Raw genomic sequence first — 25977 nt, forward strand, 5'->3', positions numbered from 1 at the left:
TAAACCACCTTGTAAATGGGTACTGTCCAGATGCAGGAGGACAGGGCGTGGAGCTCCCTAATTCTAAGGATGTTGCTGCCTCAAGACCCAGCCACTGAGTTATTTAAACTGAGTCGAATCTTCACACACCCACAGTGGTCTCTTATCTGCTTATGTGAGGTCTATTTGAGGCTAGTTTTCAGCCTTTCCACTGTTAATTTCACTAACCTCTGTTTGAATGTCTACCCAAAGGGAGGCCTTCTCCATATCCAGAGATGGTGGCATGTGCAAAATATACACCCGTCATATATGCCATAACAGTCATTTCTGGAGCATGCACTGTGTTCCGGGCAAATAGCAAAATTGCTCTGGAGGAACCCCATGGGAAGAAAATGACATTCTGGTTTTACAAAGGAGGAAAGTACAGCACAGAGCAGTTAAATTAACTTGCTCAGGTCACCGAGCTAGTCAGAAGCAGTGTGCTGACCCAGATCTTCCCGCTGGCAAAGCCTTTGCATCTCACCCTAGGCAGCACCACCTCCCTTGCTATGCCTTCTATCTGTAGGCTCCTTCCTAATGTAGGCTCCCTCCAAACCATTTTGCCAGTTTGATGTATTTTTCTTGCTACTGGTGCTTGAGAGGCAAGTAAAGGGGTGGTCACCTTATTTGACAGATGAGAGAGAGAGACTAGGTAAATAGGATGGTCCCAAAGTCAAAATTAATAAGGGTTGTTCTTCTTCCTCCTCCTCTTCCTGGCCTCTGGTCTAATGCTCTTTCTGTTTGTCTCCAGGTCTCATCCCAAGGTTCAGTGGTTCTTAAATTTGGCTGCATTTTGTGATCACCTGGAGATCTTTGAAAATACAGATGCCTGGCTTTGAAAACTATGAATGCCTGCACACACATTCTGATTTACTTGGTATTAGATGCATTGGAATTCTCAAAGTTGTCTAGGTGATTCTGAGATGTGGCAGAGTTTGGGAACCCCTGCCTTATCTTTTGAGATAGTCGGTTTGGGATGGTTGAGAGCGGTGATTTTGAAAGCATGATTCCTGGACCAGCAGCATCAGCACCAATTGGGAACTTAGTAGAAATGCAAATTTTTGGAGTCCACACCAGACCTATATATCAGAAATTCTGAGGGTGGAGTCCAGAAATCTGTGTTTTAGACAAGCTTTCCAAGTGATTCTGATGCAAGCCAAGCCCCATACTTCCTCCCAACAGGTTTATGGTGTGGAACATGGTGACCAGCTGTCTGCTATTTTTACTGAGGCCAGAGCTCAGGGGAAATATATTTAAACCCAAATGACAGTACAAGGCATTCAGATTTGTATTAAAGATGGATATCCTGGTAGTGTAGGTTGCCAACTGCAGGAATAAAAAAACTGAGGGAGGATTCTGGAATCTTTCTGGGGGTGGCCAGAGTATTGTACCATCAAAAAGCAAAAAAGGAAAAGGAAGAAACTGGCCTCTGGAGAAAAATGAAAGCAGTAAGTATTGTCATCTGACTTTACTTTAGTCATTTACAGCCCTTCCTTCCTGCACTTTGAAGTTCATGGTGATGTCTTAACTGGCACCTCTTGTTTTCTCCTGAAAATCTCAACGCAGTTGAAACCTCCGTCTTCCAGATAGTTCCGTGCTTATGGCAGAAAGCAGGCATTCACTGCCCAAGAAGTCAAGGCCTGAGTTATGGATGGCAAAGTGACTTTTCCTCTGCCTCTTTCTCATTACTGGGCCACTAATTGGCATCATTTCCCCGCTACTGCAATTTTTTTTCAACATTATAATTTTAAGTAATTCAGTATATTAGACAATTTCCCTAATGCCCTTTGTTGCATGTTCATTCAATGTGGCTGGTTTTTCTCCTATTTTTCCAAGTATTCCCCACTGGAGTTCACTCAGTAGCTGCTTGCGTTAGGTTAGATGGGTTCTTATGACAATGTTTGTGAAAGAATTAAGAGTCCAGTATATTGGAGTGGGGAAGGTGTTAATGGGATATAATTGTTTAAACTGTGAATTTGTATGATGCAATCCCAGGAGGGGTTGGGGGGAGGGAACAATTTACGAAAGGTTGGATACCATTGTAGAGATTGTGGGAAGAGTTGGGAGAGATTGTATCTAAATTAATAAATTTAGTACAGACTCAAAAAATCCAGCCTTTTGACTTCAGTCATTAGTCACCAGTCCTACAATGCTTTATAATATATGCAAAATGTTCCCCTATAATTTAGTAAATTTTTTATTTTTAGTTGTACTTTTTCAACCAATAAGTGACTTCGAGTTTTGACTTTGGCATCATTTGACTTGTTCTGTTTACATCCTGCAGTGAGGAACCTGTATTTAAAATGTCGTGAAAATGCTAAGGAGAGGAGACAAGAAAGGTGGGGGAAAGAGGACAGCTTAGCCGCTCTTACCTGGGCTAGGTGGGTGTTGCACCTCCTAGTATCTCAAGATGATTAATCCGGGGGTGGACCCTGCATATTAATCATCCGTCAGCTGAGGTTCCTGGGAAGACTAATCTTGTCAAAAGAACCTTGTCAAAAGAGAATAGGCCCCTCAGTAGAAAAATGGTAACTATCTCATCGTCGAAGAAGTGATATGGGATATGAAATAATGTTTCATCTTAAGCTACCTGAAACCTCTCAAACAGAGGCTTCCCCAGCCTGTGGGACTGAACAAGGAGGGACAGATAAACCTTTATTAATAGCATTAAGATTCAAATAAGCATCTCAGCACATCCTAATTACACCTTGCTTCATGATTTGTTTCGTCTAGTTCTTTGTGGTGATTGAGCTAAAAGGGCGCAAGTGATTTGAAAGGTAGAGTGAGAGCAAATGGTGATAGTGTAGTCAAGATTCTGTCCATCATATTGCCATTTTTGTACCGTAACTCAAAGACCCACTGGAACAGAAAGACACGTGGCTTGATAAACAATGAACTGAAAGTCTTCATGGACGTAAACCAAAGACCATTCAGTGACCACACCCAACAATTTAAAGCAGAGAGACTGGAAGAGAAGCTAAACAATGCATGTGGACCAGGTCTGGCCTGCAAACTCTTTTCATGAATAAAGTTTTATTGGAACACAGCCGCGGTCATGTTTGTGGTTTGTGGATGATTTTGTGCCACCATAGAAAAGCTGAGTAGCTGGAATAGAGACTGGGTCACAAAGCTTAAAATATTTTGTCTTTTCCTTTGCAGAAAAAGCTTGTTGACCACTGACCTGTGCTTATTTGTCAGCCTGTTTGTTTTGGTGGTCGTCGTTAGTTTTGGGGAAATCTAATTTTTAATGCTTCCTTTTTCAATTTTATCCTCCTCAACACCATCACTACCCCTGCATCCGACTTAAATTATAAGTACTCTTCATTTTATTAGGCTTATTGTATAAGGAATTTTTAGAAATATTTTCTCTGTCTGAGATATTTAAGATATTACAGCCTGTGGCATACCTGCTTTGAGTGGCTAGCATGTCAGCCCCATGAAAGCAGGAATGTGGGTCCTTTCACTGCTGCAAGCACAACGTTTGGTTATGTGTCTAGCACAGAGAAAGCATGCAAGAATGACTCCTTGGGGGTAAAGTGATTAAGTAGTCATGCCTAGAGCTGCTGAGTATAAGAAAAAAGATGGTAGCAGAACAGGTAGGCCCTCCTCAAACCCCTGGGCTTTAAAGACAGTTCAGTTGTAAGGCACCTCAAGGAAAATTGTCCCTACCCTGCTCACTTTTTCTGTCCCCTTGACCGGAGTCCAGTGTTGCCTGTCCATCCTTGTTTCAGAGGAGACGTGGACCTATTGCAGATAGTAGATATTTTTTTATGTGGCATTGGGTAAAGAGGAGGGCTAGAACAAGCCTTGAAAGGAAAAATATACTAATACAACAGAATATGAACATGCTGAGGGAAGTATTTCATTTATTATGTCTTAGAAGAGAAAAACTTACAGGGAAAAAGTTCATCTGAAAAATACCAAGATTAAGATGCATATGTATCATTGAATCAAATTATATCTTCTAAGATATTATTATATTATTAACATTTTTCCATTACTGTCAATTTTCCTCTTTTTCATGAGTGTTTTCGGAATTAAAACACACACACGCAGACACACGGACAAAAGCTTTCATTACGCAGCAGATGATGGCTAAACATCTGCGATAAGATTTTGTTGATGTAAGTCTTTCTGTGGAAGCCCACTGGAGTCCTCCATTTGTCCTTTGCTGCCTTTGTTTCAGTTCTCCAGTGCTTAGTGATCATCGGCAGACCTGAACATAGTGAATCTCAGAAGTACCTGAGGAGAGCTTGACATACCTCTACCCTCCATTGACTTTTCCATTTTTTAATCTAGTCCCCTGACTCAGAGAGGCAGGATAGCTGCAGGAAGACATTACAGGCTGTTCTTGAACACTTTTCCTAATGGACCACCCTGGCTCCTAGGCCTTTAGTCTTCATTCAGTTTAAAATACCATTTCCTGGTTTTACCCAGCCTTTTCCTACTAAACAAAAGCAGTATCTGCTTTGCCTTATCCACACCCAAAACATCTGGCTTACCTTGCTAGGGGATGGAAGGTGACAAAGTGTGCATTCATTCACTCATTCCACCAGCAAATGATTACCCAGTACTTACTGTGTTCCGGAGAATATACTGACAATCGAAACAGACATCATTTCTGTTTTTACAACATTTATATTTCGGGGGGTGGAAAACAAACCAATAATAATTGAATAAACAGCAAGTAAAGGAAATAATCATAAGAAATATGCAGAGAATTTAAATGTGACACTACTTGATTGGAGAAACCAACACAGGTGCCATGGAATCTGTGATTTAGATAAAAAGAAGGAGCCAGCCTCGCAAAGATCGTGGAGGAATAGTCTGCATAGAAGGCCAGCTGAAGGCTGAGGTGTACTTAGATTGTTTTTAAAAAAAAAATCTCTGAAGATGAATGGTTTAGGGAAAGCAGAGAAGAATTTAACTCAGAATAATATGTAATAAAGCCTGAAGGTCAATCAGGCATTTGATTCTTAAGAATTCATATATCTGCCAGTAACTTGACCAACTCAGTTGATTTTTTTTTGTTTGTTTCTACTGGATAGAAGGAGTTCTATTTCACATGATATTTATGTGCCAGCAATGAAAAGTCACTCTGCTCTTTATTGTCTTTCTAATCCAATTGCAATTGGATTTTTCTTACCAATTCCAAGTAAGCTTAGAGCAGAGTTAAATTTTTGGATTGTATTTGAAGGGGTCCATAGAAATATTCATCTTGAGATTACTGTTCCGATTAAACTAGGAGATTCTGGTGTTGGAGAGGACAATACACAGGCCACTCTATATCAAGATGTAAGCCATCTTTTACATGCTGTGTGAGGTGGGCAATGGCAAGTGGAAAATCTTAGATCAGTACACTCAGGTTAAGGTCCAGCTAATCACAGCTTCCTCTTGGGTCTTAGTAGCACACCCAGATCATGCTACTGGATCAGGAAAGCAACAGTATAGTTAACAAGCTTTGCGTAAGGCACATTTAAGGGGTAGGTGGAGGTGATTATTGGATTTATTTGGCAGAAGGTCGTCTCTGGAATTCCATGATGTCATCTGTGGAGTTTCTTATTACTGTAGGTCTATGGTCTGTATTGAAGGGTCAGTGGAGGTCAAGTTTAACTGGAAGGTGATGGGAGTCTTTGGTGGCTGGAGACTTCCTTTCATGGCACTTGCAATCTCGGGAAAGATGCTCAGTGGCCTGTACTATATCTGGGCCTTTGAGACTTCTGCAGTCAGGAATCAGGAATCAGGAAGAACAGCATATGCACATGGCAAAGAAAAAAGTTAAAAACATATATAATGAAAGTTGTTTTCATCCCTAATCATTACCACCTGTCATTTTCCATACAAATATGTGTAAGGGGAAAATTGGTTTATCTAGAATATAAGTATATCCTTAGAAATTGTGATGATCATATATATGTGGTTTTTTATATATTTATTACTCTACAAAGAGCTTGTTTCACTTACAGATATATTTTGGAGACTTTTCCATATCATTACATTCAGGTCTACCTCATTTCCATTTTTTTTAAAGACAGCATTGTATCATTTTGTGTAGTTGCACCAAAATTTATTTAACCAGTCTCTTACTGATAAACCTTTTTTTTTTTATATTGGTATATAATATTCAATATGACATATGCCTGACATACTCTTTTGACTCTTTCTACAGGATACTTTGAAGTAGAATTGCTGGGTCAAAGTACATATGCAATTTAAATTCTCCAAGAAAATTGCAAATCTCCTCTCAAAAAGTTTATGCCAAAATACATTCCCACCAATAGTGTATAAGAGTCTCTGCTTCCCCACATCCTCTTCCACTCTGGGTACTTTATTAAATTTTTATTTTTGGACTGCTCTATTAGGCGAAAGCCTGTGTCTTCTTGTTTTGATTTTCTTCTCTTTAAAATAATTCAAATAAAAGGGTAAACACTCAACAGGACATAAGTTTGAAAGCGAGGTCTGTTAGGAGCTTGGTATGCATCTATGGTTTTTTGATCCAACACTCTTGGGGTCAGAGTTATTTCAAAATTCAAAATTTTTCAGATTTGGGAAGGTATTATGTATAGATGCCATGAATCAGTACCACTCCCAACCCAGTCTGGGCCAGCACTTTCTAAGCAAACCCAGCAGCTCTTCCACAGTGAACTGTGTAAATCTCCCCACAAAGTGGACCAAGTAAAGATAATAAATAGCCTCCCATCAGGTTAGGAAAGGCTTTTGCCATGAAATAAGTTTGGATCAGGTAAAATTGTGCCTCCAAATGAGTGATGAAAAAGAACTTAGGGGATTCAGAGCAATTTGGATTTCAGAATTGCCATCAAGATATTGTGAGCTCATGAGAACAACTGCTTCACAAATAGAGAGGGAACGAGCCCAAGTAGGAGGAGCAGGCAGCGCAGAGGTGGACTTCTCTACCTGCCCGTGAGGGCAGGCCAAGGATATTGAAACCACACAAAGGTGGCTAAAAGGAGCTGCCAGTGGGTTCTGATTGTTTTCCCTTCCTTTCCTAGTTTCCTTCAAAGGCAGGAGAGCTGCACCCTGTGGACCAGTGGCTGATCTCACTGTTGCTAACGAAGCCGTGTGAGGACCTCTGGCAAGACGAGGTGAGTAAATGAGAACTCTACAAAGCCTCAGATGTGATGGGCACCACCAGAAGTGTCAGGGAAGATGACCTGCTCCTTCTGGTAATTCCACGATTGAATCTTCCTGCATCCTTTTCCGTAGTTACAGATGAAATGACCCAAAAGTACATGTCTTGATTTAGACAAAAATCAGGAAAGACCTCGGTGACTCATGGCCATTGCCTGAATTCCTGCTATCTTCAGCAGGAGGCTTTTAAGAAGGTTACTAATTCAAGAGCAGGCAGACTCACAGAAATCATGAAAGATTTGTGCCCAGGAGAAACCTGTCCTTGAACAAGGGGAAGGATCATGAGAATCGAAAATGGTGCAAATCTGTTTTTAGTTACTTCTCATAATACTGCTTTCTAGGGATGAAGTAACTTGCCAGGATCACTCAGCTCAATGAATTGAACTTTGCTACAATAAATCAAGTCATACCAACCTGATAAAGGCAGTGTCATAAAGAGAAATCTTCTTTTCTGCCAGGGTGAGTGGTAGATCTGAAATTTAAACTCCGAGCAGACTACCTTATTCTACTAGTTACTAGTTCTACCTTTCTGCTTCTGATAAACTTTATCTGGTCAATAAGATCCCTCAATCCCAACCCCAATAAGATCCCTTGGAAATGACTGTGTAATGAGTTGTATCTGGAAGGTTTCTGAAGCTGAATCCAGGTCACTGATCTATTGCCTTATATTCCAAAGGTACGGGAAGGGTTGGTATGGAGGCTTACTGGGGACAAATGTGCCATACATTTGATATCCATGGACTAGGTCATCTTTGAGATCCTTTACTGTCTCAGGATTCTGTAAAATATACATCTATTTAAAAATATATCAAAAAGTCTCATTCTGTTTGATAGTATTAGTCAGCATGGAATTGCAAATTAAAATCATAGTGTGATTATACCACACACCTACCTGAATGGCTAAAATGAAAACCACAGATAATACCAAGTTGCAACCAGAATGCCCATACATCGCTGGTGGGAATATAAATTGGTACCACCACCTTGGAAAACTCTCAGCATTTATGAAACCTGAACATGCATACATCCAATGACCTCTTGATTCCATAGAGAAGCGTAAACCTAGTAAAAAGCACTAGCATGTGTTCACCAAAACACACGGGCACAAAACTCATACTAATACTATTCCAAAGAGCTCAAAACTGGAAAATACACAAAGGCCCATTAATATTAGAATGGTTAAATAAACCGGTGTATGTTGGCAACAATGGACTATCATAAAAGTCAATGAGAATAAACAAAGTACAGCTGCATATGACAATATGGATGAAGTTCACAGTTCTAAAAGTACAAACTGATTCCGGTGTGTAGGTGCACATAGGCAAAACAAATCCCCAGTGTTCAAAGTTCCTGGAGTAGTTTCCCCTGCTGGAGTGGAGGTAATGACTATAAAGGGAGTTTCCGTTTGTCAGTCTTGTTCTATTTCTTACTCTGAATGGATGGTCCTATGAGGGGTAAGAATTCATTATGCTGTACACTTAGAATCTGTGTACTTTCCCATAAGTATGTATAATTGCATAATATGGTAAATTATTTTTAAAATTCTTAATGAAGAAAATGATCATTCTATTTCTAGCATTTTTACTCTGAAGGTAAAATAGTTTCATAATGACATTATTTTTGGTAGGTTAGAGAATTTTTATTTTGGCTCCCTACAGTTTACACCACATACAAATATCCTGAGTCCCCACAGAGAATCTACACATACTGGACGTTATTCCTCTCCTACCTAATGAGCTTTCGGATGTGCATCCAGGCTCTCTGAGACCTACTGTAAAAGAAAAAAAAATAAAGACAGTAAAAAGATAGTAAAACAAGTGCTTTGATAGCACTTTTAAAAAATTCATAACAGGTATAAAAAGAAGTGACAGCTGTTTAGTGTGTACATGTGCAAGAGACAAAACAAAACAAAAGATTTGCGGTGCTGTAAAGGGTATCAGTCCTGTTTTGCCAAGTAAGACCACACTGCTTCTGACGTAATAGTCTTGGTTCCTTCTTTGCCTTTATCTTGTGAATAATGGATTCAGCCATTTACAGGCCTCAGTACATTTGGAGGGAGAGATTGGAAGAATGTGCTCACCAAATTTGCACTCTCCTGAAATTTCTCGAGGACCTAGGCTGAAGCACCTTCTATTATCTGCCTCGCAGTTGGGACTGTTTCCCATTCCAGTGTTTTTACTTGTCAGTGTTTTTTTTTTTTTTTTCTCCCCCCATAGGTTGGCTGGCCTAAATCATAAATGCACATTTGGTGGTATAAGCATTGCTACTATAAAGCAAATCATACCCACTTTATAAAGTCAGTATCATGAACAGGTATCTTCTTTTTTATGCATTATCAGTTTTAACATAATAGGAAAATTAAAGCATGCATTTCCCAAGTATAGAAATCAAATGTAATCTAAATGCAAGCCCCAGGTCGATTGCACAGTAATAGTTGGTAGTATGGCTATTACTAATCCCAGCAGGAAAGCTGCAGAGATCACTTACACAGTTTACAGTGTGTGCCCCGGAATGACAGTAGTGGAAAGATAACCGGAAAATAGAGAACGTGAGCCTAGGCAACAACTTGAGGGAATGAGCTCTTGTGATTCACATCAGCAGAAGAGGTGGCCGGTTTCCCATAAAATGGGGCTGCTTTAAAAAAATGGAGACTCTTCCTGATATTCTGCAGTTTATCAAATCTAAACCCCCATCTGAGTTTCCTACAGGATTTACAGTTGCGATGTTACAAAGGGCGGTTTCTTAGATAAACAAATGCGCGGTCATGTATTGCCATTTAAAACTGCTGTTCTGTATAATTTTCCAGCTAACTAAAACACATCCTTTAGGCAGCAGGATTTTGTTTTTCCCTTTTCTTTCTTTTCTTTTTTTTTTTTTTTGATGTTGACCGTGTCAGTTGAAAAATATTCACAGTCATATTGTAACACTTTTCCTGCTTTCTTAAACAGAACTTAGGAAACATGACTTTTTGATTACTTGACCATCTTTATAAACACCAACTGTTGAAAGGAGCAGTTCTACTGTGATTCCTTTGAAAACTCTGAGGGTTGGTGGAGCTATAGCCCTACACCAAATGGCCCCACACTGCAGTCTTTCTTCTATGACTTCTGGATTCCTTCTGCATCTTGCTTTGCCACCAAGCTATCAGCTGTCCATTTTTGTTTCTATCAGTGATCTTATTTATCTTACGGATAAATCTTTCTTTTTTTTTTTTTTAAGATTTTATTTATTTATCTGACAGAGAGAGCACAAGGAGGCAGAGTGGTAGACAGTGGGAGAGGGAGAAGCAGGCTTCCATCCCAAGGACCCTGGGATCATGACCTGAGCCAGCAGATGCTTAACCAACTGAGCCACCCAGGCGTCCCCAGATAAATCTTTCTTTTTGTTCTCTAGTTTTCTTCCTCTAGTCTAATTTGAACTGTAAGAGAATCTAACGAGGCCCGTTTGTGCCATGTGCAAAGTATAGAGACGTTCTAAGTGAAGGCCTGGCAGGGTATTTTGTAAACACATGCAATATGCTGAGACCTAACACTACACAGTTCCTGACATCTTAATCAAAGCTTAATAAATAATAGCTGCTATGATTTTTAGTCTTGCTATTATAATTATTAAAAATCACGTGTAGATCAGTTAAGGGTACATTAAGCAGTGGCAATGAATACACTCTGACATGAAATGGCTCAGTCATAACATGTTTATTTCTCAAATACAGAAAAGCCCAGGATAGGGGTGGAGGTCACCAGTAGTTATCTTCCACAAGACAGTTCACCTATCCAGGTGTCCTCCGATTTGAGTCTCTTCCGTCTTCTAAAGTCCAGATGTTTTCAGAGAGAAAGAGGAAGAGATGAAGGCATGAGGGTGGGAGGTTTTCTGGCCAGATCCGGAAGTAACGCATATCACGCCCACTCACAGTTCTATTGGCTGGGACTCCATCACGTGGCCTGACTGCAAGAGAACCTGGGTAGTGTAGTCTCATTCAGGGCCCAGGAAGAGGAGGATGGATCTCAGTCTCTGCCAAGATGTTTTGTTTTCATTTTTGTGTATAGATTTTGTGACATTCATTTTAACAATTATGAAGCCATTTTTCTTCTCTGCCATTTTTACTATGTTCAAATTGTACAAGGTTTTAAAATTAAAACTATATATGAACTAACAAGTTAATTTTTTTTTTTAAGATTAAGCTTATTTTTAAACTTTGCTAAAACTGGTATCACGTAAAATTAGCTTCACCATGTCAGCAGTATTTCTTCATCTTCTAATTCAAATATTCTCTGCCAGTTTCCAGGTAGCAACTCCATACAGAGTTAATCTTTATATGGAAACAGTGAGCTATAGAGCAAAGATTTGGGCGTTGGCACCACCCAGACCATATTTTACCCCTGCATTGCCACACACAAATGGGAGAATCTTGGATATGACTCTTCACCTGGTTTGCTTCCCTTCCTTTGCGTCCTACCTCAGCCCTGCTCTTCACCCAGGAAGCACCGGTTTCTTTCAATAGCTTCAGTTGATTCCAGTTTGTCGCTTTTCCATCACTCCCAGAACAGGTTTCAAAGCCACCAGCACCTGTCAGGCAGAGTCCTCTCCTCCAAGGTGTGGGTCCCTTCTTTGAGCTTGAAGTTGTGACAGTTCCAACTTCTTCCCTTTGTTTCCCCAGTCTGTGAGTGAAAGCTGATTCCTGTAATTATTAAACTATAATACTTCTGTTCCCTTTTTCCGTTTTTGGAGAATTTTCAGTTCTACAGTATCTGGTTAAATATTCTTGACATTAAATCCTGTTAAACTCCCAGTATTGTTTCTGTCTCCTGACTGACTCAGAAATTCATGCCAGGACTGGTCCCAGAAACAGACCCCTAAAAATGGGATGTAGGGATGACTGTGCTCATAAATTGACAGTTTATCATGTCTAGGCTAAATATATGTCCACATGTCTCAGTTTATGGTTTTCATGGTTGCAGCTCCTGTTGTGACCTAAAATAACAAAACTAGTATATTTATAGCATTCTTTAGTTTTCAAAGGGTATTCATATGTGTTATCTTATTCAGTCCTTGCTTCATGTCTCTGAGGAACTTTACAAAGGAAGAGACCCAACTTCTAAGATGTTTGAAACCACTGAGTTGGTAAATGAAGAGCCAGTGACTCAAAATCAGGTATTTCAGTGCTTTTTTTTGTCTACACTAAAGCTAACTTTTAGAAGTGTTTTAAAAGTACCACCTGCTTCACAATTAAGAGCAAATTGTGTTTTAAATATTGGGATTTCTTCCAATGAGAGAATATAGTGCCTGTTGACATGGTGAAGGGGAAAGATAATCCAATAAATTGGCTTAGTTTAGTCCTGCCGCTGCTGCCTTAGAAGGCTATAATTATGTCTTGCTCCAGGAGAGAAATAATGTTTGGCTTTTCCCATTTTAAAAGATATTAAGTTTCAAAATCACAGGAAGAAGGAGTATTTTCTGTATTGTAGCAGTTTAAGTTGATCGGGCATTAGTAGTAAGAATCTGTTCTTACTTACCCAACTCAAACTGAATAATCTCAGCATTGCCCCAGGTATCAAAATCTCTCATCCTCATTTCTCAGGGAAACAATGGGCTGCATTATGTGAAAGACACATAAAGCTCCAAATTTCAGTTTACTTTGACATAAATAGAGTGTGCTTTTACAAATGTGTATGGATTATGTACATTTTTATGAGTTTGACAGAAAGGAGACAGTGGAATGGGGAGGTATTTGTAACATCTTGGCTCTTTTTCCAGCCTCTTGAGTTTTTCCAAAGCTTGGCAGGATTATTTTCATACCAGTTAAACACTTGTATGGCCATGGCAGCAAAGAAGTTTAGAATTCATAACAAATCCGTCTTGTTTTTTCAGATGCAAGTAATCAGTCCTAATACTGTTTTGATTTCATTTACTGAGAGATAGATTTTTATAAAGCCTTTGGAGGAAAAGTTAGTGGCATAATTTTAGGAAATGCTTCAGTTATATTTGAGGGTTAAAACTATATATAATTTTAGTTGTTAAGTACTAGCTGCTATTCCTAAGTTCTCTACCATCTTTTTTTAAATAAAAAATGTATATACGTAAGGTGTACAACATCATGCGTTTATATACATAGTGAAATGATTACTACAGTCAAGCTAATTAACATATCATCTTCTCACATAGTTCCTTTTTTGTTCTTGTTGTGAGAGCACCTGAAATTTCATGGCGAATTTCCAGTATTCAGTACAGTATTAACTATAATCATCATGTTCTACATTCGCTCTATAGACTTGTTCATCCTCCATAATGGCAACTTTGTACCCTTTGACTAATATCTCTCTCCATTTCCCCCATCTCCCTACCCCTGGCAACCACCATTCTACTCCCTGTTTCTGTGCATTTGACTTTTTTAGATTCCAGTTATAAGTATGATCACGCAGTATTTTTCTTTCTGTGCCTGGCTTATTTCACTTAGCATGATGCTCCCAGTTTCAGCCAGGTTGTTGCAAATGGCAGGATCTCCTGTTTTGAAAAACCTGAGCAATTATATATGTATAATTATGTGGGTACACACACACACACACCCCAATTTTTTTTAGCTAGTCTCCATCAAGGGCACTCAAGTTGTTTCCATATTTGGCCATTGAGAATAATGGCAATGGACTTGGGAATGCAGGTATCTCTTTGAGGTGCTGATTTCATTTCCTTTGAGTATATACCTAGAAGAGGGTTTGCTGGATCATAGAGTAGTTCTGTTTTTAGGTTTTTGAGAGCCTCCGTACTGTTTTCTATAATGTCTGTACAATTTACCCTCCTACCAGCAGTGTACAAGATTCCCTTTCCTCCATTTCCTTGCCAACACTTTTACTTTTTTGATTATAGCCATCTAAATAGATGTCAGGAGATATCTCACTGTGTCTTTGATTTGCATATCCTTGATCACTATTAGTAAATATCTATTTTAACCCCCAAAATACTGTTGACACGTATAGCCTGTTGTGTGTGTGGAAATGCCCTCCCTTGCTGCCTGGCAAACTGCTTTCTTATCCTTTCTGAAATGACACACCCTTTCCTAGGAATTGACCAAGAGAAAACTCACAGCTCAATAATATGTATTGCAATTTGGACTTCCTCAGTGAAATTATCTCTATTTCCACCAAATTTTATATTCATTTCCTTTCCTTTCATTCCAAGAACAAATTAAACCTTTGATTTGGATCTGGATTGACAGCATGCATCTGCTTTGGTGTGGTTTTCTGGTTTGCAGTATCACATACACACCAATGCCAATGCCTTTGTGTTAGATTATAAACTCCTAGGGGGCAAGAGTCGGTATTTCCATTTATAACCTAACCTGCCACTCCACAGATATTAGGCAGTTGTTCAGTGTTTTGATTATGATAATGATTTTAAATAAAAGGGAAAGCAGCCTCTTAGAGAAGTTCACCGTTATTTGGACATAGGTGATCTTAACCAAAATACATAATTGAGACCAGACATGGTTCTGAGTGGAAGTTGGGCATCCTTTTGGTTCCTGTATGGCTAGTGAAAGACTCCACCATAAAGAGGCCACCTGGTGAGCCTTGCTATTTAAATCGTGGTCCACAGGCCAACAGCCTCAGCATCTTTAACCTAGAAGTTTGTTAAAATGCAGATTCTTGGGCCTCAGTTTAGACCCTCTGAATTATTCTGCATTTTTGTGATCCCTGGGTGATTTGTATACACTGAAAGTTAGAAGTATTGATGTTAGAAGACCTATTGATCTATTTACTGATTTAAATTTAATATCAGCATCAAATAAGTATCCTATTTGAAAACATAATCCATTTGAACTATTACACTACAGTAGTAACAAAATTTCTCACAATCTTGGAAGATAATTTAAACATTTACTTTAAATTTAATATACAAATTAAAGAGACATTTTATTATCTACTAGGTTTTGTTCTTGTTTTTGTTTTGTTTTGAGAGAGAGAGAGAGAGAGTGGGGAGAAGGAGCAGATGGAGAGAGGGAGAGAGAATCCTAAGCAGACTCCCTGCTGAGTGCAGAGCCTGACACAGGGCTCGAAGGACACTTAACCGACTGAGCCTCCCAGGCGCCCCTATATACTAGTTTCTCTTTCTGTAGTATGGGGTATTAAAAAGTAGTATTTCCTTATAAAACTAATGCTTTTTCTAACCCTGGTGCATAGGAAATTAATGTTCAATGCATTTTTTTTTTTAATGCAGTGTCCTATCAGCCTCATGATATAAAAATTACAGGGATTGTGATGTCTTCTGTGCTCTTTTCAGCTATATTCTCAATGTTTTTTTCTGACTGTTAGGGTATTTTCTATTTATCTAGTGAATACCTATTTTTTTCTGGTGTTCTGATAGATATTCAGCATCACTAAAAGCCAGTATTTTTTCACCTGGCTTTGTCTTGACTTGCCATTTATTTTAAAACACATCCTGTTATAAAGTGATCTGTCATTTGATTTATTTTTGTTCAGATCTTTTTCTTCTTGTTTCCATTTCTCACTGATAATTTCCTTGCTTTTGCCCCTTTGTATTTGCATTATCTGAACTGACACAGGCTGGTACCAGTGTTTGCAATTAGGTTCTTTCTGCCTTCCCTTCAGGAATTCTTCTTGGACTTGGGCACATTCTGTTCCCAGTTTCCCTTGGGAGACTGATAAGGAAATTAAATTACTGCTGCTACAATGTATTTCAGCGACACTGTAAATTTCCTAAAAGTCTAAATTTTCATATCTGCGTTTATTTTGACAACCCTAAGACCCATCCTTTCTTAATTTAACAGTAAATAACTGGTGGAAATATTTTTGGCTTGTTTGTTTTCTTATTTGGAGACTAAAGTCCTCTTTTAAATGCAAGGGCTAAAAAAAGATCATTATTTAGTAGAAGGAGAATAACTTGCATTATTATTCTTTTCTGTGCAACTTGCTGGTTATAATTGAGCTGCCCCTTAATTCTTCAAATCCTGGTAATCTCCATCGAGTACTAGTTTCAAGTCCTAGAGACAGACCCAGGGTTTCACAGGTATAGTCTTGCCACCCAGCTGGGATGTAAACCATGGATTTAGGAAAGACTTTCTAATTAAAAGGTGTCAAGTAGAACTCTGGCCGGAAAGTTCCCCAGCAACAAGTAATGGCCACCAAGCAGGAAGAAAGGACCCTGAGTGGAGAACAGGAAAGCTTGGTTGCATGGGCAGTGCCCATTCTTCCTTGGAAGGCAGAGGCAGAGATCTTGTGTGTACAGGACCGTGTTCCCCTGGAAATCATCGGTATCATTCCTGGATTTTATGTGTGAAAGCCTTTGTGAATTAACCAGAGCATTCAAGTGATTGGAAGATGGTGTATAAAAACATACCTTGTAAACCTACACCCCTGCTTAACTAGTTTGTTTTCTTGGGTGTTTAAAGGTATGCAATTAGTATCATCATTATGTGTAAGGAAGCGTGGGGGCGAGGTAGGCAATGATGTGTTTAAGTCACCTGTGTTTCAAGTCTGTCCTATTGCACCCACTCTGTCTCCGTATAGCTGGGAGAGGTGAAAAGTATTACCTTTCATGAAACTTCTGCCTCATCTGGATCAGGACAGCTTGTAGTGAAATTCCTTTCACTAAAGAAGACCCATGTACCCAAACTGGCCAGTTGGAATAATGATCAATTTGGGTGGATTCTAGCACAAAGCTACTCTACTTGCAAATAACTGAGAGTTTTAACTAGTTTGGAAATGCTCCAAAAGCATCTTTTGAGTTAAAATACTTATTCTGGCAGAGGTAAAAATGATCAAGCCTGTTTTAAAAGGGATTTTACTTTCTGTCCTGGGGGTGAGTCTCTAACACTGTATTTCATTGATTCTAAGATATGCTCCCCTCTCCACCTCACACACACATTTTCGGATGCCTAAAGTGAGGGTCCAGCTTATAGTTTATGGCATCTTGCCAGTGTTGTGGCAGGAGCCATATCATAATTACCATTCTTTGCATGCACGAACATGATTGCTCCTTCTAGTTGCGTGACCAGACAACCATAACTTCCTGACATTTAAGATAGCCATTTAAGGACCGTTTGATGAAGGTAGGTTAGATTATTGACACCTGTTAAGATCAAGAAAGCTCTAGCATGCAAACCTGCCAACTGGTTGGCAGCTTAGAGACAATAGTGGACCACCCTTTGAAGAAATGCTCCTCACTTTCAGAAATGCATGGTTATCAAAGACAGAGATTTGGAAGGTTTAGACTCTTGAGTATAAAGACATGTTACGAGTACCTTAGCCAATACATTCAGCTCAGGTTTCCCTTGTTTATGCATAGGAATGATATATGCTACAAATATGTGCGAAATCTGAAAAGAGCCACTTCAAGGAGTATAAAATAAAAAAACAAGTGGTAAGAAAGTCCTGTATCACCATTTAATTCGCAGTATTTTTATTTGTTTTTTAGTGATACATAAAAACGAATGTGCTTTTACTGTGAATGGCTTTTTAAGTCTGTAAAACTCAGTTATTAGAAAGGGGCAGATAGGGGCACCTGGGTGGCTCAGTCGTTAAGCTCAGGTCATGGTCCCAGGGTGCTGGGATCCAGCCCCGCATCGGGCTCCCTGCTCCGCGGGAAGCCTGCTTCTCCCTCTCCCACTCCCCCTGCTTGTGTTCCCTCTCTTGCTGTGTCTCTCTCTGTCAAATAAATAAATACAATCTTTAAAAAAAAAAGAAAGAAAGGGGCAGATAATACCTTGGTGAGTGTGTGTACATGTGCAAAGGTGATTACTTAATTGTGCTGAATCTAGATGCAGAAGAAGTCAGTGTTTCTAACTATGCTTGGGATTCTTCCATCTTTCATTTTTGAAGATCATCATTTCTCTTTAAGGAGAGTCTGAATTCTCTCCCACAGAGATAAGTTCAAGAAGTGATTCTCTTTCTCCTCTAAGAGCCTGTATTTTAGACCATCCGTGTATCTGATATCTTATTGATGGAGTTTCCTTGCTCTATTAGTTGAGATTTTCTTGGTCGCAAGCAACAGAAGTCAGCGAAGAGGAGCACAGAGCATCTCACAGAACCCAGGGCCTGAGATGCAGCAGAGTCTGAGAAATTGAGTATGATAGCAACCCAGGAGCCCCCTCTCCATTTGCGAGTAAATGAGCATTTTAACTAGTTTGGAAATGCCCTAGATGTATCCTTGAGTTACAGTGTTTGTTTTAACACAGGTAAGAGTCATCATTTTGTCTGAATCTTATCAACGTTATAACCTACCTGATCCTCATAGATATCAAAGAGGACCATCTCATTAGAATTTATAAATGAGCAAGAGTCAAGAATGCTGGAAGTAAAAGAAGTGAAGCCAAGTACCTGTTGGGCAATGCTAGGTCTACTTACATAATTTCAGCCCCGGAATAGAAGTCTGTGATATTGCTTGATTTCATAGTATGTGGCACCCCACACCCAAAAAAAATGGTAACAGTACAACTTATTTTAACAGAAAGGCAGAAACTACTGATGTTATGAGCAGGTTGTTTTATAGGGACTGTGCAGGGGGAGTGTGAGGTTTCCAGTGACTTCGGCAGCTAAACGAGGTCTCTATATTACTTGGTAGTTTTCTCTCTCCTCTGGTTTCTCTCAGGCAACCAAAGCCTTTCTTTAAGTCTAAATAACACTGTCTTTTGATAAATAGAAAGATCTCTGAAGATGCACTTTGTCTTTTATTGCTCCATTATCCTGGGTGATTTATGGCAACTGAATAAGCAATCAACCCGGGAAAGATATGCTTGTATGAATTCTCCTCTTCTCTATTTTAAAGTGAAAATATTGGAAGATAGCAAAGGACCAATCAAATACGATGAATTTTTTTATGTTAAATAAGAGCAACTTTGCAGGTTGTTCCATTACATTTGTGGGTAAGCTAAAGATACACTAGCCGGGAATCTTATATTGGTGTTTCCTAATTTCGAATTTCTGGTGTTTTAATGGTGATTTATCTAATTCAGTCAATCAACCCATATTTATTGAGTGCCTATAATGTGCCAAGCACTGGGACTAGAGCAGTGAACAAGACAGATGCAGGACACTCCTTGTCCTGTAGTGTATCAGAGAAAACAAACTCTCCAAATAGTAACCGCAGTCAAATATAAAAGGCCCAAATCATAATTATTTTGAAGGTGTGTAACAGGAATGTGTAACCCAACTTAAGAGTCTAGGAAAACTTGCCCCTAAAAACAGAACATTTACATTGAGAACTGAGAACTAGGTAAAAGCCAGGAATGTGAAATAAGGGTGTTCAGGGCAAAGGGAATGGAGTGCACAAATGTCCAAAAGAGGGAGGAGGGAACATTGTACTTTTGAGGAGGAGAGATTCCATGGGTATGTGAAAACATGCTCATTTCAGATTTTCCAGGGACTTTAAAGGTCTTTTAAGGAGTTTAGACTGTAACCTAAGGCCAAAATAGAGTTGCCAGCAGAGTTGAAGCTCAGAGAATAGGTTGGGTAGGACAATGGACCAGGCAAAAAGGGAATAAGACCAGTTAAGATACTGGAGTGGCCCAGAAGAGAGATGCTGTTGGCCCAGAGTAGAGTAGTGGCAATTATAAGTGGATGGAGTTCAAGCAGAATCAGTTGTGCCGGTGTGAGGGAGAAGAGTCAAGCTTAGCTTTCAGGGTTTCATGGTAGCAACTGGATCATTATTGGAACTAATCATTAGGGAAAAAACAACAACAACAACAAAAATTAATTGCATATTTCCACCCTTCTTTATTCAAAAAAATTTACTAAAATGCATTACTACAATCTGTTTAGTATAACAAGAAAAGATAGTTGAGAGGAAGAGACCCAGCCCATCACTGATGTCCAACTTTCTTTGTACAAAAGGAACACGCATTTGACACTGAGCACTTCAGCAGCCCAAGAGAAGGGACAAACGTGATTCATAGTGTTCATAAGTGAAATGAAACCCACTGCTTGGAGAAGCCCCATTCTGCCTGATACTGAGACCAAAGAGAAATTTCTCTAATAAGTCTTTCTCGAAAGACATCGTATAATGTCACGAACAACATCCTCATCAGAAACCGTGATAACCTTCATCAGCTATTTCCTATATAGTCCCTCAGTATGGACCAGTGCATCTGCCATGGTGAGAGTACTGAAAATCAATTCGGTGAAATAAGAGAATACCTCCATCAGATTCAACCTTATGTGGTTCTGACTGTCACTTTCTGATGATGTGCCATCAATCCTGGGGGTGGAATATGTGTCTCACTTTGTGTCTGTGAGGTCCCTGAACTTCTATAAAAAAGTTTATATATATATATATATATATATAAAAGTGTTTTGGATCTCAAAACAGGAAAGGGGCTGTTTCTGAGGAACAGGCATAGGCTTGGGGGAGTTCTCCAAAGTACATCTTCTCTCAATCAAGTTTTTGAAAGACGTTACTGGATCAGTAATGAATTTAAGGTAGATTCTCAGAGAAGTACATGGAGAACTGTTTTGTCAGGAAGAGCTAAGCCATGTGCTTCTTTTAGTCAAGCTAGGGGTAGAATTAATACCCTCTTGTGGCAGTCAGGGTGTTTAACAATGAGATATGCCTCAGTAGAAGGGTACCTGGTTTTGCTTAGCTATGAGCCATATGAGTAGTCCCAGGCAACCCAAGGTCCTCCCCAGAAAGTCATTTTGAGTCCATTATAACACAGACAGATGGGAAATGCAGGTCCCAGAGTTCCCTGTTTTAAGGTACAACTTTAATCTTTATTTCAGAGAAATTTTAAAGCAGCTGTAACCAAATGCCCACTTTGGTCATAAAAATAAAAATGTCAGCAAATAGAGTATCCAGAGAATATCAAGCTTTGAGCAGTGTCATTCCCAGGATAGACTGAAAAAATTATAATGCAATTTTTAAAGTATCCATTAAATTTTTTACCAATATCCCTGCTTATTTAAGCCTAAGAATAGTAAATCTGTATTTTTGTTGCTGTTGTTACTAAAGAAGAATATGGGTAGTTCTAGAATGTAGTCTTACTACCATTAGATTTCAGTGTGATAGCTGAACTAGTCGACTGCTAGCGCTACCTTCCGCTTGAACTTGTTTGAACAAGAGTCTTGGTTCTAGTCAAGTCTAGTCTAGTCTTGGACATCTAGTAAGTGTGAGGGGGAGGTGGCTGTTGAGGTTAGTGATCAGGAGAATATACTTTGAAATCACATTTTCTGGGTCCTAATCCATGCTCTTCCATTTGACCTTGGCAAATTACCTAACTTTTTGTGCCATTTTTCTCAGCTATAAAATAAATATAATAGTATATACTCTGTGAGTATATTGTGAGGAAGAAACAAAATAATACATGTAAGAGATCTTAGGATACTCTTGGATATAGACAGTGCTCCGTAAACATTGACTGTTGTTACAGGTCTTAGTTGAACTCTATGCCCTGACCCATTCCATCCGTATCACAAACGCAGGCTGCAGGACATGAGGCAAGCTAGACGAACTGAGTATAACTCAGCCTAGCTCCTCTAGTGAGGCAGTATTCACGAGGACATGTGCTCTCTTGCCAAAAGTAAGGGGGCTATCTCTTCATATTTGAAGACCTGCTTATTCTCTCAGGTATAGCAAGTGGCTACCATAAACATCCAGATGCACTTTCTACTGGAACTTTCGGGGCTTATTGGCTGGTGCCTGTATTTTATCATTAAAAAGTAAATGGGCATTTGCATTTTTTCTTTAAGAATCTGATGAGTAGATAAATGAGATAACGGGAGATTTGCACAATGAGAAGGTAGGATCAGGGCTGGAGGAAAGGAGAAGTGATAGTTTGAATACAGAGCAAAAAGAATTTTAGGCCCCTCTCCACTTCGAGGCATACGGTTTTAGAATTCATTTCATCACAAAAACTGGTATGCCTACCTTTAGTGTGCAAGGAAGAAAAAACAGAAATGGGCGCAAGGGAAGTGGAGGGCTCGTGGTCTGATATCATCCAGGAATTCTTAATATCTGTATCTGGGCTTGCAAACTCAAATGACCAGTGGAACCAGACAAGTAATATAAAGAACGAGGCAAGGTGTATGTAAGATGGTAAATGGCAGCGGACACTCGCACTTGGTGCTGGAGAACGAGAGAGTAGTGGTGACAGTGAAGACCTGGGGATTATGTGCTCCTTTTCTTTTTCTTTCTCTCTTTTTTTTTTTTTTTTTAAGAGAGAGGGAGAGAGTGCATGAGCAGGGGGTGGGGCAGAGGGAGAGAGAGAACCCCAAGCAGGCTCCATGCCCAGCACGGAGCCCGAAACAGGGCTCCATCTCACGACTCCAAGGTCAAGACCTGAGCCGAAATCAAGAGTCAGACACTTAAACCGACTGAGCCACCCAGGTGCCCCTTGTGTTCCTTTTAAAAGATAGCTACTACTCAGATCTAACTGATTGTTACCATAAGTGAAGGTAGATGGAGTATGCCCACATCTTCCAAGTTGTCAGGAAGCAGTGTTTTAATATTTTCGGTAACTATTATAAAATAATATCAGCTATTTGAAATCTAAGACACCGTGTGGGTCAACACTGTAGGCCAACGAAAACACATCTGTGTGCCCACTTGAGTGTGGCTTCTTGAACAGGTAGCTTACCTGCCTTATATTGGATGTGAGTTACATATGTTAACTAAAACCCTTTCCAAAATTTCTCAGTCAAAAATGGGTCCTGTTGTTCAGGTGTCCTCACAGAATTGAGGGAAGTGGTTAAAGACCTACCCTATTTTATGAAGATAAATGATCTAGGAGACTTTATAAGCAGTACGGGCCTTCCTGTCTTGAAGATTTGGATCAGAGGTCATAAACAGTTGACCTTTGGCCTTCAGTCAAAGCTTTACTGAAATTTAGCCACACCCAAGGATTTGCTTATTGCCTCTGGCAACTTTCCCATGGCCATGGCAGAACCGAGCAGTTGCTACAGAGACCCTATGGCCTACACAGCCTAAAACATTTATCATCAGAGGCTCTTTACAGAAAAAGTTATCTCATCCCTCATCCAAATAAACACATCAACCAAAAATGGTTATATAACCCCAAAAGTACTATAGCAGAAGTATATATAGGAATTCATGCACATGTATCTAAAGTGCTGGGACAGCCTAAAAGGCGAGGGATCATTCCTTCTGGGAGGTGGTGTGGAAGGCTACACTGGAAAGATAATACTTCAGTCTTGAAGGACAGGGCAGAGTTCCCCAAGTACAGAAGATGGAACTTTGAGGCATGACATGTTTGTATCACAGTTAGTGATTTAAGCTTGTGGAAGAGAGGAGGCAAAAGAGGGCTTAACACTTCCAGGAATATGGCAGGGAAGCAAGAAAGAACTTTGCTCACGTCCCTTTCAGCTTTCATAATCTTAAGGTCCCTACTTAAGTTTATTTAAAGAATAATTCCTTGACTCAACTTTAATAGTTGAAAAGCAACCGAACATAACACATCTAATCAAAGTGTGAACTACCTGGTAAAGATAGACAATGAATATGGTCCGTAAGAAAAAAGTCTGACCACACCAATCTAGTATTTTTTCTTAGAGATCAATGTTGAAAACAGTGGACCTTTGACTTTTGGCTTTATGAGATATTGGAATTCAGTCTGTCAAATGAATGTGGATTCATTCTTCCTAAGAATGCTTTGCAAAGAATATAGTCTATGTCTAGCGGTAGTGTGAATTTTATATTTTAATACCCAGCAGTAATGTATATGTAGTGTTTAGTAAATACTAAATTAGTAGGTAAGCTATTCAAAATCATTTACATTTATTCATCTCTTAATCATCCCTCAAGATTTGTCTAGTGAACATTACAGAACTACAATTTGATAAGAGAGCCAGGGATTACAGCCCTAGAAGTACGTGGAGGCCATTTGGAGGTTGGCCATGCTCTTCGGAGGGTTACATCCCAGAGAGCATTTGTTCTTTAATGTTCTTGCTCCTACATTTAGCTAAGCCTTAAAAAAAAGCAATAGTGTGCCAGGTAAATCCATGCCTCATTCTGATTCATCATGACACTTTCTTACATTTGTTTGAAGGCTATCCAAGAGTTTAGTCAATGTATTAGTTAGAATAATGCTAATTATTGCAACAGAGCAGCCCCAAATGGAAATAACACAGATCCATTTCAACATCATATCTCACACTACATTCCTTTAGGAGATGCCATGTCCTTGCAAAGCTGGTTTTTCAGAAATTGTGATTTTTAAAAGCAAGTATTGAGCAAAAGTCAGTATTGAGTAGGAAGTGAGGTTGGTGATATTTGAGAAGTACAAAGTTCAACAGACACACAGATCGCCTCAGTAGTTATTACATCATAAGAACAAGAGCATTTCTTGACTTAATATGTGTTATTTTTTTCAAATGACCAGTAGATCATTAGGACATATATATTTAATGGGTTTTTTTTAACCTAATTGCTTTTAAATGAAATTTATTTTGGATATTCTTTTTGGCCTAGGGGCACTATGAAAAGATTGCTTAAACATAGGGTGCCAGGAACTGTGAGAAGGTTTTGGAACCTCTGTTCTGAGGTGTTTTGGCATGCAGAATGCAAGGTTAAAGCTAGCTTTACGGGTGTGTCAATGCTGAGGCTTAGGGCAAGGGAAGAGAGGGTAAGAGAGGCAGGTCCACTTTCTTGAAGGTCTCCACCTGGTACTCTCATGTCACTTTACTCATGTTCTCTTAGTGGTGTCTTAAATGATCGTAAGCAATGGCAGGCTGGGGAATGTTACATAGCGAGCTGACATGACATGAGCCAGGCAGCTATGTGAGAGGGGAGAATGAATGTGGGTGAACAGCAAAGTCTCTGTACAGTTCACTCCTCTAGCCACATATAGAACACTCTGCTTTTCTCAAGGAAAAAAAAAAAAAGCAAAAGTCCTTGATACTGGGATTTATAATAAATACATATTTGGTCTTCATCCCATTTTTGGCCCAGAGCTCCTAAAACCCTTGCAATTTCCTCAGCGATGAAATCAACAAATGTGTCTTTTGTTAATGGACTTTTGGACCACACCTAAGGTGCAAGGCTTGTTGCCAAGGGAAAATAACCGGGAGATTAGAGGGTTGGAGCTTTCATACCTACCACCTTGTCCTCTGGGGAGGGTAGAGGGGCTGGAGGCTGAATCACTTGCCAAAGACCAGTGATGTCATCAATCATGCCTATATAATGATGCCTCCATAAAAAACCCAAGGACTAGGTTTGGAGAGCTTCTGGATTAGTGAATCCATGGAGATTTGGGGAGAGTGGTGCACTTGGGCAGGCTAAGGAAGCTCTATGCCTTTTCTCTCTACCTTGCTCTCTGCATCTCTTTCACCTGGCTGTTCCTGAGTGGTATCTTTTATAATAAACTGGTGATCTAGTAGGCAAAATGTTTCCTGAGTTCTGTGAGCCACTCTAGCAAATTAAACCCAAAGAGAGGGACATTGGAACCTCTGGTCTATAGCTAGTTGGTCAGAAGCACAGGTGGCAACCTGGACTTGGGACAGGTGTCTGAAGGTGCGGGAGCAGTCTCGAAATCTGATGATATCTCGGGTACATAGTGTTGAAGTGGAAGAGCGAGGTTCTGAGGTTCTTATCTCCCGGAGTTGAAGAATGAATCTCACGGACAAATGAGAGTAAAGCATAGAAGTTTATTAAGTGAAAATACAGAAAAAGCTCTCAAGAGTGAGAGGGGTCCCGACAGGGTTGCCACTGAGGGCCTTTAGGGTTGGTCTTTTATAGAAAGCTAACCAGGAAACTTAAATCCTTTTAACTTCTCTTGATATCCCCATTGAGCAAGGAATAGTGATAACACCTTCAGTTGCTTCCTTCTTTTTTAGGGTCTGGTGATTCTTTGTT

The 25977-nt window shown here is 39.6% G+C and overlaps 1 protein-coding gene across 4 annotated transcripts in view; it reads left to right on the plus strand.

Annotated features, from left to right (window-relative positions):
- RARB (retinoic acid receptor beta) overlaps nucleotides 1–25977 on the plus strand; it is a 712218-nt gene that overhangs the window by 257376 nt on the left and 428865 nt on the right. Inside the window, exon 1 of one of the 4 annotated variants that reach the window (XM_078072441.1) lies at nucleotides 7028–7121. The exons of 2 other annotated variants lie outside the window; for them this stretch is intronic. The gene's annotated coding sequence lies outside the window, so the exon portion shown is untranslated. Of the gene's footprint in view, nucleotides 1–7027; nucleotides 7122–12213; nucleotides 12319–25977 lie in introns of those variants that run through there. One more of the 4 variants, XM_078072447.1, reaches the window with a different exon arrangement.

The sequence above is a fragment of the Halichoerus grypus genome, chromosome 1, assembly GCF_964656455.1.
Source record: "Halichoerus grypus chromosome 1, mHalGry1.hap1.1, whole genome shotgun sequence".
NCBI lineage: Eukaryota > Metazoa > Chordata > Mammalia > Carnivora > Phocidae > Halichoerus > Halichoerus grypus.